We start from the raw sequence: 15,449 nt of genomic DNA, 5'->3' as shown, positions 1-15,449 counted from the left end.
GTGAATATAAATTATTGAATTTTTAATAATGGAAATGTGTGTGAAATATTTTTAAAGGTGCCATCGAATGAAAAATTTAATTTACCATGGCATAGTTGAATAACAAGAGTTCAGTACATGGAAATGACATACAGTGAGTCTCAAACTCCATTGTTTTCTCCTTCGTATATAAATCTCAATTTGTTTAAAAGACCTCCGGAAAACAGGCGAATCTCAACATAACACCGACTGTTACGTAACAGTCGGGGTGTACACCCCCAATATTTGCATATGCTAGCCCATGTTCAATGCATTAGACAAGGGCAAAACTTCTGGATCTGTGCACAGATGATGAATCATCAGACTAGGTAAGCAAGCAAGGACAATAGCGAAAAATGGCAGATGGAGCAATAATAACTGACATGATCCATGATTACATGATATTTTTAGTGATATTTGTAAATTGTCTTTCTACATGTTTCGTTAGCATGTTGCTAATGTACTGTTAAATGTGGTCAAAGTTACCATTGTTTCTTACTGTATTCACGGAAACAAGAGCCGGCGCTATTTTCATTTTTAAACACTTGCTGTCTGTATAATGCATAAACACATCTTCATTCTTTATAGCATTAGCCATTAGCCACGGAGCACCATCAAACTCATTCAGAATCAAATATAAACATCCAAATAAACACTGTACTTACGCGATTAGACATGCTGCATGACGAACACTTTGTAAAGATTAGTGTTGTCAAAAGTACCGGTACTTCGGTACCAAGTCGGTACTGAAATTTTGAAAATGTGACGATACCAGCATTTCTGTAGTACCGGTAGTACCGAGAATCCGGGTATATTCGATACCCACTGATAAGGCTGTTGGCAGTATTTAGAATATGACACGAGTGAAGCACAAAGCTTTGTTTACAGAAGAAATAATAGGTTAGCAATTAAATGTGACATCGCAGCCATGGAAACATTTTGGTTAATGCCGAATAAGAGAGGTGCGTGAGTCCATACATTTAAGCTTCGTATTCTGTTTTCGAAACGCGATCTGGTCACCTGATTAGCAGAGAATTTAACAATATTCCATTAGTTATTCCACTGAACATGGAATCTGTTTCTTTTCCCAAATCTTCACTCACGCAGAGGATTATAACGTTTCTTCTTTCGTTCGCATTTAGGCCTATTATAGGCTATTCGCATTCTTTACTGTGGTAAAGTAGAAAAAAACACCGTAGGACAGAAACCTTTTTGCTTGCACGTCAGTTTCTATTTAACAGAGTTTGTGCTTGTTATTAGACTTTATAGGCGCGTCAAGTTTATTTGTATATATCGCGTTTCATACGCTGGTGATTTTTACTTTTTGTTTTCTCTGGCAGCGCTAAATCAAACATAGCCTGATTGTCTTGCCCCTGCAGAGGATAAAACTCGCTCTTCAGACCTTTTACAACAAGTGTCAGTTGTTTGTAACATCAGGAGATAACGAAGATATTATTAAAGAGAAATGGTCTCATTCCTGCTCGTGTCCCACATCCCTCTCAAAGCGCAAAGCGGCTATATCAAAGTAATAACGGGACTTTGGCTATATATGACGCGTCTTTGTGTGGAAATAAAAAACGAATGCTTTTTGAAATAATATTTAACTTTCTTATTATTTAGGTTACAATTATTTACAGATATTTATTTCATAGTTTTACAGGCTGTAGTGTGTTGTTTCTCTGAGGGAATAGCTAAAATAAACACGCACGTCTGTTACCCCTGTTGAAAAAACGAGCATATGCTGGTAAAGTAGGTTTTGAAGCTGGTATGCTGGTTTGAGCTGGTTTATGCTGGTCCAGGACCAGCTTAGGACTAGTATGGACCAGCAGGACCAGTTTAGGACCAGCATACAGCTTCAAAACCTACCTTACCAGCATATGCTGGTTTTTTCAACAGTACACAATGGATGTTTGAACATTTAATTATTTTTTTTTGTTTTTTTTATATTTCAAAATTTATTTCATTGAGGTAGCCTATATATACACACACAAACACACACACTCCAAATCATATTTAATGTTTTTAAAATAGGCTATATAAAATAGTAAAATAGTTCCAATAGATTTTACTGTGGTACCGAAATTGGTACCGAGAACCGTAAAATTTTCATGGTATCGGTACCGACTACTGGAATTTTGGTACCGTGACAACACTAGTAAAGATCCATTTTGAGGGTTATATTAGCTGTGTGAACTTTGTTTATGGTGTTTAAGGCAAGCGCGAGCTCCGGGGGCGGGAGAGCACGAGATTTAAAGGACCAGCAGCCCTGAATTGGCGCATTTCTAATTATGCCCCAAAATAGGCAGTTAAAAAAAATAATTTAAAAAAATCTATGGGGTATTTTGAGCTGAAACTTCACAGACACATTTAGGGGACACCTTAGACATATATTACATCTTGTAAAAAAATGTTCGATGGCACCTTTAATTGAAATATTCACAGCTTATATATACGACCATGCTGAATTTCAGCCCATAAAAATGCAAGCCTTAAAAATACAATGCATCTAAATGCAAGCACAGCTAATGTAATGCATATTTTTTTTCAATTAGTGCAATTCAACAAGCTTTTTATTTCAAAAACATTTGGCATTAATTTACTTCCATACGCTTCACAGTTCCTATTCCCAGTGCGAATGCAACCAGGGACATGGCCCGGGGGAGAAATTAGTTCCCGGGGAACTATCCTAGTGGGAACTCTCCTTCTGAGAGAAGCAGTCAAGCAACAGGAGGATCTACATACTTAAGGTGTGGCCAGCTGAACTAATTAACGTTGTATAAAACTAAAGTGGGTATAAAACTGTGTAGTTTACCGCAGCAGCGGACACAGCAGCCCTTGTGTGAAGCCCTCATCATGTGAAGACCAAAGAGTGTAAAGACCAGCGACTCTACCTGCACGACTCCACCGAGCAAAGAACCCCGACAAGACACTTAAGTATTGCTCTTTTATTTTTTCTTCTTTCCTTCCTCTTTTATACAGTTTGTTCTTGTTTGTCTGTCTTGCGACCTGTCCTAGAAATGTGCTTCCAAATTCCCACTAGTACTAACACTCGTAAATCGCGTGCCACATGTTGGAGGCAGTGCAATCATAACAACCTGCATATTTTACCAATGTCATCTAGTACATTACTTTCTATTCTTATTGGTCTCTGGAATTGTCAATCTGCTGTAAACAAAGCAGACTTCATTACATCTATTGCTACTCATTCAGGTGTCCATCTCGTGGCTCTGACTGAGACATGGATCAAACCAGAAGATACTGCCACACTGGCAGCCCTCTCCTCTAAGTTCACTTTCTCTCACACCCCACACCAGACTGGGAGGGGTGGTGGTACTGGTTTGCTTATGTCCAATGAGTGGAAGTTCAATCCTTTACCATCTCTCTGTGACAATAGCTCATTTGAATTGCATGCAATTACTTTCACCTACCCTGCTTAAATCCATGTTGTAGTTGTTTATCGTCCTTCAGGTAGGCTAGGTAACTTCTTGGAGGAGTTAGATGAGTTACTCTCATCCTTCCCTGAGGATGGTACACTTCTGGTAGTACTTGGAGCTTTCAACATCCATCTAGACAAACCTCAGGCTGCTGACTTCCACACTCTGCTTGCTTCATTTGATCATTTTGGTCAACTACAGCTACCCACAAATCAGGTAACCAATTGGACCTCATCTACACACGCTGTTTCTCCACTGATAATACACTGGTTACTCCACTACACACCTCAGACCATTTCCTCATCACTTTTAATCTCAACCTGACTCCTAACTCTACGCACACTCCACCACGTCACTTTTCGGCAAAACCTACGCTCGCTCTCACCCTCCCGTCTATCCTCTTTGGTCTCATTCACACTTCCTCCCCCTAACCAGTTCTCATCACTGGACACTAACAATGCTACTGACACTCTTTGCACCACTCTAACATCTTGCTTAGATGACTTCTGCCCCCTTTCATCCCGCACCACACCCTCTGCCCCCTGACTATCCGATGTTCTCCGTGAACATCGGTCTAGACTCAGGGCTGCAGAGAGGAGGTGGTGCAAATCTAAAGATCCTACTGATCTTAGCTTCTATCAGTCATGCCTCTCTGCTTTCTCTACAAATATCTCCAATGCTAAAACCACATACTGTCACAATAAAATTAACAATTCTACTAATTCCTGCACACTTTTCAAAACCTTCTCTTCTCTTCTTTGCCCACCTCCCTTCCCTCCTACATCAGCTCTTACAGTTGACGACTTTGCCACAGTCTTCACATAAAATAACCATCAGCGGCCAATTCTCCACACCACATACTGACAATAACATCTTAACGAAAAACACACATGCTCTCCCCTCCTTCTCTTTGCTCTCTAAGGCTGATGTTTCCAAACTCATACTTTCCAATCAACCTACTACCTGTCCACTTCACCCTATCCCCACTCATCTTCTTCAGGCCATCTCCTCTTCAATTGTACCTGCACTCACTCACATGATCAATTCTTCTCTTCACACTGGTACATTTCCCACAGCTTTTAAGCAGGTTAGGATTACCCCACTGCTTAAGAAACCCACTCTAAATCCAGCACTTTTAGAAAACTACAGACCGGTATCCCTTCTTCCATTCATTGCAAAGACACTTGAGAGAGCTGTGTTCAACCAACTGTCTACTTATCTCTCACAGAACAACCTCCTTGACAACAGCCAATCTGGCTTCAAGAGTGGCCCTGAGACTGGCACAAGCAACTTCAAAATCATCAGTACTCATCTTGCTGGATCTGTCTGCTGCTTTTGACACAGTTAACCACCAGATCCTCCTGTCAACCCTCATGTCAAAGGGCATCTCAGGAACCGTACTCCAGTGGTTCAAGTCTTACCTCTCAGGTAGGTCCTTCAGGGTGTCTTGAAGAGGTGAGGTGTCTAAGTCGCATCATCTTGCTACTGGGGTACCTCAAGGCTCAGTGCTTGGACCACTTCTCTTCTCCATCTACATGTCATCACTAGGATCTGTCCTTTAGGAACATGGTTTTTCCTATCACTGTTATGCTGATGACACACAACTCTACCTCTCATTCCAACCAGATGATCCAACGGTTGCTTCTCACATCGCAGCCTGCCTGACAGCCATTTCTGCCTGGATGAAGGACCACCACCTTCAACTCAACCTTGCAAAAACGGAACTGCTTGTGGTTGGTGCCAACCCAGCGCTTCATCATAACCTCTCCATTCAACTTGGTTTGTCAACCATAACTCCTTCCAGGACAGCCAGGAGCCTTGGAGTGGTGATGGATGATTGTTTAAGCTTCACAGATCATATCGCTAGAACGAATCCACACAAATTCTTGTCCAAGCTCTTGTTCTATCCAGACTGGACTTTTGCAATGCTCTCTTGGCAGGCCTTCCAGCATGCATTGTCAAGCCTCTACAACTGATCGAAAATGCAGCAGCAAGAGTGGTCTGTAACGAGCCGAAGAGACCGCACGTCACACCTCTCTTCATCAGTCTGCATTGGCTGCCAATAGCTGCTCGCATCCAATTCAAGGCTCTAATGTTTGCCTACAGAACAACCACTGGCTCTGCACCACTATACCTAAATTCACTACTTCAGACTTATGTGCCCTCCAGAAGTTTGCATTCTGCAAGTGAACGGTGCCTTGTGGTGCCATCCCAAAGCGGCACAAAACCACTCTCATGGATCTTCTCCTGGTCTGTTCCCTGCTGGTGGAATGACCTACCACGCTCTATCCGAGCAGCTGAATCTTTAGCCGTTTTCAAAAAACTGCTAAAGACATATCTTTTTCGACAACACTTGACCCAGTAATATTAGCACTTACTTTTTATTTATAATTTTTAGGGGTGTGACGAGACGAGTATCTCACAAGACGAGACGAGACTCGAGATTGAGTTCACGAGACGAGACGAGACAAGATTTTTACACACTATTTTTAAGAAATCCTCAATGGCGAAATACATATTCTGCAGGTGTATTTGAAATGTTTTAACTAATCATCTTATAATGAATGTCATTCAGTTCTACTTTCTGAGTATGAATTATCATATGCAGTAAAAGACAACAATACTCAAGTACTGTAAAAGGTTTTGCCACAAACTCAACTGACTGACTTCTCTTCTGTATTTCAGTCTCTTCAGACCTTACTGTACATGATTTATGAGCTTCTACAACTTTTGACCTCCTAACTGAACTCCTTTCCACAAACTGATCATAAAAACAGTATAAATAAAAATGGTAACACTTTACATTAAGGTCTCATTTATTAACATTAACATATTAACCAACATCAACTAACAATGAGCAATATATTTGCTACAGTATTTATTAATCTTTGTTTACCGGTATGTTAGTTAAAAATAGTCAAAATAGTCATTCATTGTAAGTTGATGATAGTTCACAGTGCATTAACTAATGTTAATAAATGAAACCTTACTGTTTGTGCTTAATAAGATTAAGAGAAAACTGTTATTCATTTTTATAGTAACACTTTACAATAAGTGTATGGAAGTAAATTAATGCCAAATGTTTTTGAAATAAAAAGCTTGTTGAATTGCTCTAACTGAAAAAAAATATGCATTACATTAGCTGTACTTGCATTTAGATGCACTGTATTTTTAAGGCTTGCATTTTTATGGGATGAAATTCAACATGGTCGTATATTTAAGCTGTGAATATTTCAATTAAAAATATTTCACACACATTTTCATTATTAAAAATTAAATAATTCATATTCAGATTTCAAATTTCACTTCCAAGATATTTATTCTGTTTAAAAATACAACCTATAAAATTCGACTAGCAATTTTCAGTCCATTTTATTTCACTTTACAAATTCGCTTCCACAAATTCAGTGGCTCAAATTCGGCAGAAAATTCAACATTTCACATCCGGGAACTGCAGGAAGAGCAGTAGAGTGCCGATGCATCATCTCTATCTGCTGTTAGTCTTCTTCACCAGCAGGTGCCGCTAGCGGCTGTTTAGGAAGACCAAAGCAACGCTAGTAAGTCATTCATTCATAAAAACGGATTTACAGAATTAGAGCAAGCGGTAAGTGAATGTGTGATGATTATCAGGGCCAGTATAAATGCAGAAAAGCTGATAAAGACACAAAAGCTGCATTTATGTTTAATTCAGTGTCTTTACGCTTACTTTCCCTATGTAGCTACAGCTTTCTCTACAGTGAACAAGATAACGTTATTGCCCGATGCTGGTGTATAGATCAAACGTTAAATCTGAGATAGACATATATTTCTCTCTGTTGTTTAGTTTCCTTAACTTTGTATCGCAGCGCTGTGTTGTAATACTAGGGCTTCCCTCATCCGTCATAGCTGCCATCAGGACATATAAACTCTTAACACAGCTTAATGGACTCGTACAGTGATATAAAAGACCAAACTCGCACCTCATTTGTGATGTAGGTTAGACTATATAGGCTCCAAGAAAGCAGATACTGGCATAAAGTTGATTTGACGCTGAACGTTTGATTATGATATTCGCAAATTTAGGGACCGTCTCTAAAGTTACGACATTCTGTATTCACGTTTCTACCTTCTACCAAACTCTTGTAGACACACATGCACATATACATATTCAAACACACCTCACTCAAAGTACATGCATATATATAGTATTTCTTTTTTTTTTTTTTTACACGTTCATCACACAATTTTTTTTACTTTGTTCATTTTTTATTTTACCTGATCATAGATTATCCTGCTTATACAAATTTTAAATAAAATTTAGAAATAAAATTAACTAAGTAGAACTAATTGTGTGATGAATGTGTAAAAAAAAGAAAAAGTATATGTGCATGTACTTTGAGTTGAGTGTGTTTGAATATGTGTGTGTGTGTGTGTGTGTGTGTGTGTGTGTGTGTGTGTGTGTGTGTGTGTGTGTGTGTGTGTGTGTGTGTGTGTGAGAGAGAGAGAGAGAGAGAGAGAGAGAGAGGGTGCATCACTCTTCGACCTGGCACCTATAGATGAACACTTCACAGGTAGTTTTGGTGATTGTAAATCATTCTCATCAAATGCTATTGAGCTTTAAATTATGGCATTTTTTTGTATGATCCAATACAGTAGTGAAATACATAGCAATCTTTACATATTACTTGACAGTTTAGTTGGAAACACTTTACAGTAAGGTTCATAATGTATTAACTAATGTGAACTATCCATGAGCAACACATTTGTTGTTGTATTTGTTAATCTTTGTTAACGTTAATAAAAATACAGCAGTTCATTGTTCATGTTACTTCACTGTGCACTGGGCACTGGGCACTGGGCACCCACCGGCAGAAACATAAATCGGCGCCTATGGAGGGAAGCCCTAGTATTACAACACAGCGCTGCCATATAAAGTTAAGGAAACTAAACAACAGAGAGAAATATATGTCTATCTCAGATTTAACGTTTGATCTATACACCAGCATCGGGCAATAACGTTATCTTGTTCACTGGAGAGAAAGCTGTAGCTACACTGGGAAAGTAAGCGTAAATACACTGAATTAAACATAAATGCAGCTTTTGTGTCTTTATCAGCTTTTCTGCGTTTATACTGGCCCTGATAATCATCACACATTCACTTACCGCTTGCTCTAATTCTGTAAATCCGTTTTTATGAATGAATGATGACTTACTAACGTTGCTTTGGTCTTCCTAAACAGCCGCTAGCGGCACCTGCTGGTGAAGAAGACTAACAGCAGATAGAGATGATGCATCGGCACTCTACTGCTCTTCCTGCAGTTCCCGGATGTGAAATGTTGAATTTTCTGCCGAATTTGAGCCACTGAATTTGTGGAAGCGAATTTGTAAAGCGAAATAAAATGGACTGAGAATTGCTAGTCGAATTTTATAGGTTGTATTTTTAAACAGAATGAATATTTTGGAAGTGAAATCTAAAAGGTGAATATGAATTATTGAATTTTTAATAATGAAAATGTGTGTGAAATATTTTTAATTAAAATATTCACAGCCTAAATATACGACCATGTTGAATTTCAGCCCATAAAAATGCAAGCCTTAAAAATACAGTGCATCTAAATGCAAGTACAGCTAATGTAATGCATATTTTTTTCAAATAGTGCAATTCAACAAGCTTTTTATTTCAAAAACATTTGGCATTATTTTACTTCCATATAAGTGCACCCATAATCGCACTCTCAATATTCAAAGTGCAAATAAGACCAACTTTTTCTTTGATACAGAGCTAAGAGATGGTTACAACTACACTGTCCAGCCTAAAATAGCTTTCATATTGAGAGATATTTGCATGCATCAGGGAGCCGCTTTGAAAATGCGGGGTATTGAAATCGCGTTTGAATGCGCGCGCGCGTTTACTTTCACTTTCAGCGATCGCGCGTACTCTTTAAATATGGAGCGGCGGCAACCGTTATCCAACTTAATTAAATGTTTTTTTATTTAACACAAAGCAAAAGAACAGTGGAGGCGTAATGTAAACATAGCGGTGGCATATTCTTTCCTAATCATCCTAACACTCTGTCATGGCAACATCACGAGACTACTTACAGATACTCGCTGATATGATCACAGAGAGCGAGCAACAACACCCGGACTCTGTTCTTATCATTCTCGGGGACTTTAATAAAGCGATTCTCTCACGTGAACTGCCCAAATACAGACAGCATGTTACCTGTCCCACCAGAGACAGTAATATACTCGACCATTGTTACACAGCAATAAAGGATGCATATCACTCTGTCCCACGGGCAGCTTTGGGGCTCTCTGATCACTGTTTAGTTCATCTCATACCAACCTACAGGCAGAAACTGAAATCAGCTAAACCTGTAGCAAAGACTGTAAAGAGAAGGACCACCGAAACAGAGCGGGCTTTACAAGCCTGTTTCGAATGGACTGATTGGAGTGTTTTTGAAGCTGCTGCCACCGATCTGGACGAGCTCACAGAGACTGTTACATCATATATCAGTTTCTGTGAGGATCTGAGCATTCCTACAAAGACTCATTTATCTTACAACAACGACAAACCCTGGTTCACTGCAAAGCTCAGCCAGCTCCGTCAGGCCAAAGAAGATGCTCGCAGAAAAGGGGACAGAGTCTTGTACAAACAGGCCAAATACACACTGGAAAAAGAGATCAGAGTGGCAAAGAGGAATTATTCTGATAAACTTCGGAATCAGTTCTCTTCTAATGACACAGCTTCAGTGTGGAAAGGTCTGAAAGTTATCACCAACTACAAGACACCATCCCCCAGCTCTGTGGAGAATCAACAAATGGCAGACCATCTGAATGGGTTTTATTGCAGGTTTGAAAAATCACCATTCACACCTCCATCAACCCCCCTCTCCCCCACACGCAATTCAGTTCAGTGAAGATGACGTGCGCCAGGTCTTCAGAAAGAACAAGAGAAGAAAGGCACCAGGCCCAGACAGCGTTTCACCAGCCTGTCTGAAAACCTGCGTTGACCAGCTGACCCCCATCTTCACACAGATCTTCAACAGATCACTGGAGCTGTGCAAAGTCCGTCCCCTCATGCTTCAAACGCTCCACCATCATCCCCGTCCCAAAGAAACCCAAAATTAATGGACTAAATGATTACAGACCTGTGGCTCTAACGTCTGTGGCCATGAAGTCATTTGAAAGACTGGTTCTGGCTTTTCTGAAGGACATCACTGGACCCTTACTGGACCCCCTGCAGTTTGCTTACTGAGCAAACAGGTCTGTGGATGATGCAGTCAATATGGGACTGCATTATGTTCTCCAGCATCTGGACAGACCAGGGACTTATGTGAGGATCCTGTTTGTGGACTTCAGCTCTGCTTTTAACACCATCGTCCCATCACTCCTCCAGCCTAAACTAACTCAGCTCTCCGTGCCCACCTCTGTCTGTCAGTGGATCCGGCAGCAGCTAGTGAGGCTGGGAAAATTCTCATCCAGCACCCCCACCATCAGCACCGGCACCCCTCAGGGCTGTGTCCTCTCCCCACTGCTCTTCTCCCTCTACACCAACAACTGCACCTCAAAAGACCCCTCTGTCAAGCTCCTGAAGTTTGCGGATGACACCACACTGATCGGCCTCATCCAGGACGGTGACGAGTCTGCTTACAGACTGGAGGTTGAACAGCTGGCTGTCTGGTGCAGTCTTAACAACCTGGAGCTCACTTCAGGAGAAACCCCCCTGCTCTCCCCCCACTCACCATCATGAACAGCACTGTGGCAGCAGTGGAGTCATTCAGGTTCCTGGGCACCACCATCCCCCAGGACCTGAAGTGGGACAACCACATCGAGTCCATTGTGAAAAAGGCCCAGCAGAGGTTGTACTTCCTTCGCCAGCTGAGGAAGTTCAACCTGCCACAGGAGCTGCTGAAACAGTTCTACTCTGCCATCATCAAATCCATCCTCTGCACTTCAATTACCGTCTGGTTCAGCTCAGCTACCAAATCTGACCTCAGAAGACTACAGAGGGTAGTCCAGTCTGCTGAGCGAATCATTGGCACAACACTCCCCACTCTCCAAGAACTGTACTTATCCAGAGTGAGAAAAAGGACAAAGAAGATCACTCTGGACCCCTCACATCCAGCACACTCCCTCTTTGAACTGTTGCCATCCGGTCGACGCTACAAAGCCCTGAGCACCAGAACGACCAGACACAGGAACAGTTTCTTCCCTCAAGCAATCCATCTCATGAACACTTGACAAACACGGAACGCATAACACTATTACACATTATTTATTTACTTAAAACACTTATTTATATCTCAATTTGCACACATAACTGTACATGCAATTGTCTATAATATATATTGTCTTTTGCTTTTTTTGCACTTTGTCTATCTTGTAAATTTGTATATTATTATTTTATTCTTTTTATTATGTGTCTTGTCTTGTCGCTGTTACTCTGTTGCACTGTGGAGCTTCTGTCACTAAAACAAATTCCTAGTATGTGTAAACAACATACCTGGCAATAAAGCTCTTTCTGATTCTGATTCTGATTCTTCTACTTTTCGCCTCGACGAGAAATCTCGTCACACTTTAGTCTCGCGAGATCTCGTAACACGAGATCTCGTCACACCCCTAATAATTTTACTTTTCTTTTTTCGATTTCTATAGAGGGTATGTGCATGACATCACAGTCAGACGTTATGACAGCGGTTACGCCCATTGAGAGGCAAAAAGATTGAGTGGCAGCATTGGTTTTCAGCGTGAATGCCGTGAAAAACACACAAAACACATTCAAAATGGGAAAGAGCTTTGCAATTGACTACAAATAGCTTTGACACAAAATCTGAGGTATATTTTTACAGACTGCCGAAAGCTGCAGAAAAAAGAAGCAAATTGAACATTGCAATTCACAGAAACAACTGGACTCCAGCAGAGAAACACGGATTTGCTGTTATCATTTTGTGTCAAATGTTGAATTTTGCGGTAAAATCATACCCTATATATTGTATTGTTATACTGTATATTGTCTTGACAACTCATCAATTGAATATTTACCATCTTATATTCTGCATAATTGGGTGGTTATAAGTAAACACTGACAAAAACTACACAAGTTTTAAGGCTGGACGAAATGGCGAAATATATAACATTGATATAAGTCATTACTCCGATTTAGACCTACCTATATTGTAGTTAAAGCATTCACAGGCAGATTTGGTTTATATATTTATTTTTATATAAATCAGGCCCATATAAATGTCAGGAAACACGATTCCATGTCAATATCCATGGATTAGGTTTTTTTAACATGTTATAAGGAACACTTTCGAGCCCAACCTTTAGTGTTATCGTTTGTTTTACTCGCATTTTCGCAGTTTCCCCTAATAAATCCAGTCATGCAGCAGGTTCTTTTACCACTCAGTCCAGCCAAGGGAGCGTGTTCTGGTGGGAAAGTGATGTATGTGCATACCCTCTATTCTCTTTCTATTCTTTTTCTCGATCTATTTGTGTATATTTATAAAAAAAAAATAAATAAATAAATAAAACCTTGCTACGAGCACTTTGCTGGTGAAACCGGGACTCAACATGGCACTTGCATTCTGTTGCACTCGTGTTGATTTGATTGCTTCTACTATTCTCATTTGTAAGTCACTTTGGAGAAAAGCTTCAGCTAAATGACTAAATGTAAATGATACAACTTTTGTAAGGCTGCTAGAAAGATGGGGGCTCACCGTTTGTTTCTGCAGCAGCGTTGAGGTTAAACCAGTTAAAGCTAGGCCATGGCTAACAAGCTTTAAAAGGCCTGTAATAAACTCAAAACACACACGGATGGATTGATGAATAGATCAACAGAGCTGCAGACAAAGTGAGTAGTGCCATCAGTTAACACCAGCAATGATCATAATGCATGTTGCTTTTTCAAGTCCGCCTACAGTAATGCTATGAAAAGACACGTCTGTGTTCCTCTCTCTTGGAGGTTGGTTGATTAAGATGAGTGTTTTGTGTGCAGTCGACTTGTGTGCCACTATATTTGTGTTTTACTGAATTAAATATATGCAATGAAGTCAGCAGGGAGCACATGGAGAACCGGATTAGAATAATTAAACACACATGCAGTGTTGGCATGCACAAGCGTGTTCAGAAACAGATACTTGCAGTGAAGGAGAATTCAGCAAATGTAATCTGGAGTGTTGAATGAGGTGAATGTGTTTTATCTACATGTGTGACACTGAGGCGTGTTCATGCGTGTAGATAATCTTGTTATAAAAGTGCACATAGATTTGGATTTCATAATGATCAAAGGGATTCTAAAGCACTGAATCCAGCACTTTGTTCACTTCTGGATGTGAGTGGCATGAGGCATTTCTAACAAGATATCATGTCCAAAAATATAAATTCATTTGAACTATACCTTCTTTGATTGTTCTGGTCTTGGTAACCATCTCTCTAAGGCCCAAAACATTTGCAAATACTTAAATACAGATTGTTATAGCCTTACAAGTTTGATTTCTAGCTCTTATTGCATTTTGAAATGAGTGCAATTTATAATGCAACATAAGCACAAGTTGCATTCTTAGTTCTTAGTTTTGCCACAAGAGGCACTAGAGACATTAGTAGTATAATCATTCTTCTACCATCAATTTTCTTTTCTTGTCAACATGCTTATATCTAATAATGTGAATAATAACAGCAAAACAATCTGCTTTAAAGCAGAACTAAGTAACTTTTTTTACCTTCATAAATAGTTTTTGGTAACACTTTACAATAACAGTACATGAATAATCATGGACTAATACCTAAATTAATAGTTACCTCAACATGAACTCATGATTAGTTAAGATATTAACTAATCATGAACTAATGAAGAGTGATCCTTAACTTCGACCGGAGTCATAAGTATTCATGCATGAAAACAGCAGCCTTAACTACGCGTTAATACATGTTTGATAATTAATGCATTAATTAACATTTAGGGGTAAACTAAATAACTCAGGCTCCATAAGAGTAAACAAGTACTCTGAATTTGAATTAAACGTGATTTAATACTGCCACAGCTTTGTGGCAAATAATTGGAATGGCACATGATTATTTAGCCATTAATTACATAGATCTGTCTAATCAAATGTGGAAAATAGACTAACTACCACTTATAAATTTAATTTGATCTAAAACATTTTATATTTAGTCATAGCTAAATAGTCATAGTTTATTCCCGGAACTAAAGTATGTAGGGTTTGTTTCTGGTGGGACACTCATTAGTGGCGCATGCTAGGTGTTCTCTTGGCACATTTGTCGTGTTGCTGGCATTTTAAACTAATAAATGTTGACTGCTTTGGTAAACCGAATTAATAATTAAAGACATATTTACATGTATGTTTTATTTGGATTTTCAGGAGGTTATGTGCAGTTATCAACACTTCGAACGTCAACAGGAAGTTACTCCACCCAGGATCACTTAGAGCACCTTTAACTAACCATATACTAACATCAACTAATGGTTTATTAATGCATAATTATGTCATGACTTTACTTGAGGGGGCACATCATAATTAATTCACTGTTAACTACTTACCAAATTCAGCTCATGATTATCATTAACTTACTATCAAATACACATGTACTAACACAACTATATAAGTATTCAGCCCAGTTAAGTGATGTGTGACTTTTCAAAAAGTCAGAGAATGGAGGTACAGTATGATCATGGCCTGCGTCTGGATGGAGAGTGAACTTCTGAATCTGATCCCAGCAAACGCTCCCTGACCTTATTTCATGTTTCCTGTTTGTTTGTTTTTTTGTTTTTTTTGGAAACCGATTCCTCAGGAACTGTTGTAAGTCACAGTAGTTTAGTTTGGTTGGAAAGAATGTCACAAAACATATTAAGACCTTTTAAGATAAATTATTAGTGTATTTAGTATTTTATATGTTTGATAAGGAGGATCAATGAAAATGACAAACTAATCCTGTGCCTTTCAGTAATGTTTATAATGAAGCTGCTGATGTCAGCAGTTTAAATTCTGACAA

This window comes from Megalobrama amblycephala, linkage group LG8, assembly GCF_018812025.1.
Source record: "Megalobrama amblycephala isolate DHTTF-2021 linkage group LG8, ASM1881202v1, whole genome shotgun sequence".
Classification (NCBI taxonomy): domain Eukaryota; kingdom Metazoa; phylum Chordata; class Actinopteri; order Cypriniformes; family Xenocyprididae; genus Megalobrama; species Megalobrama amblycephala.
This window is presented reverse-complemented; position numbering follows the sequence as displayed.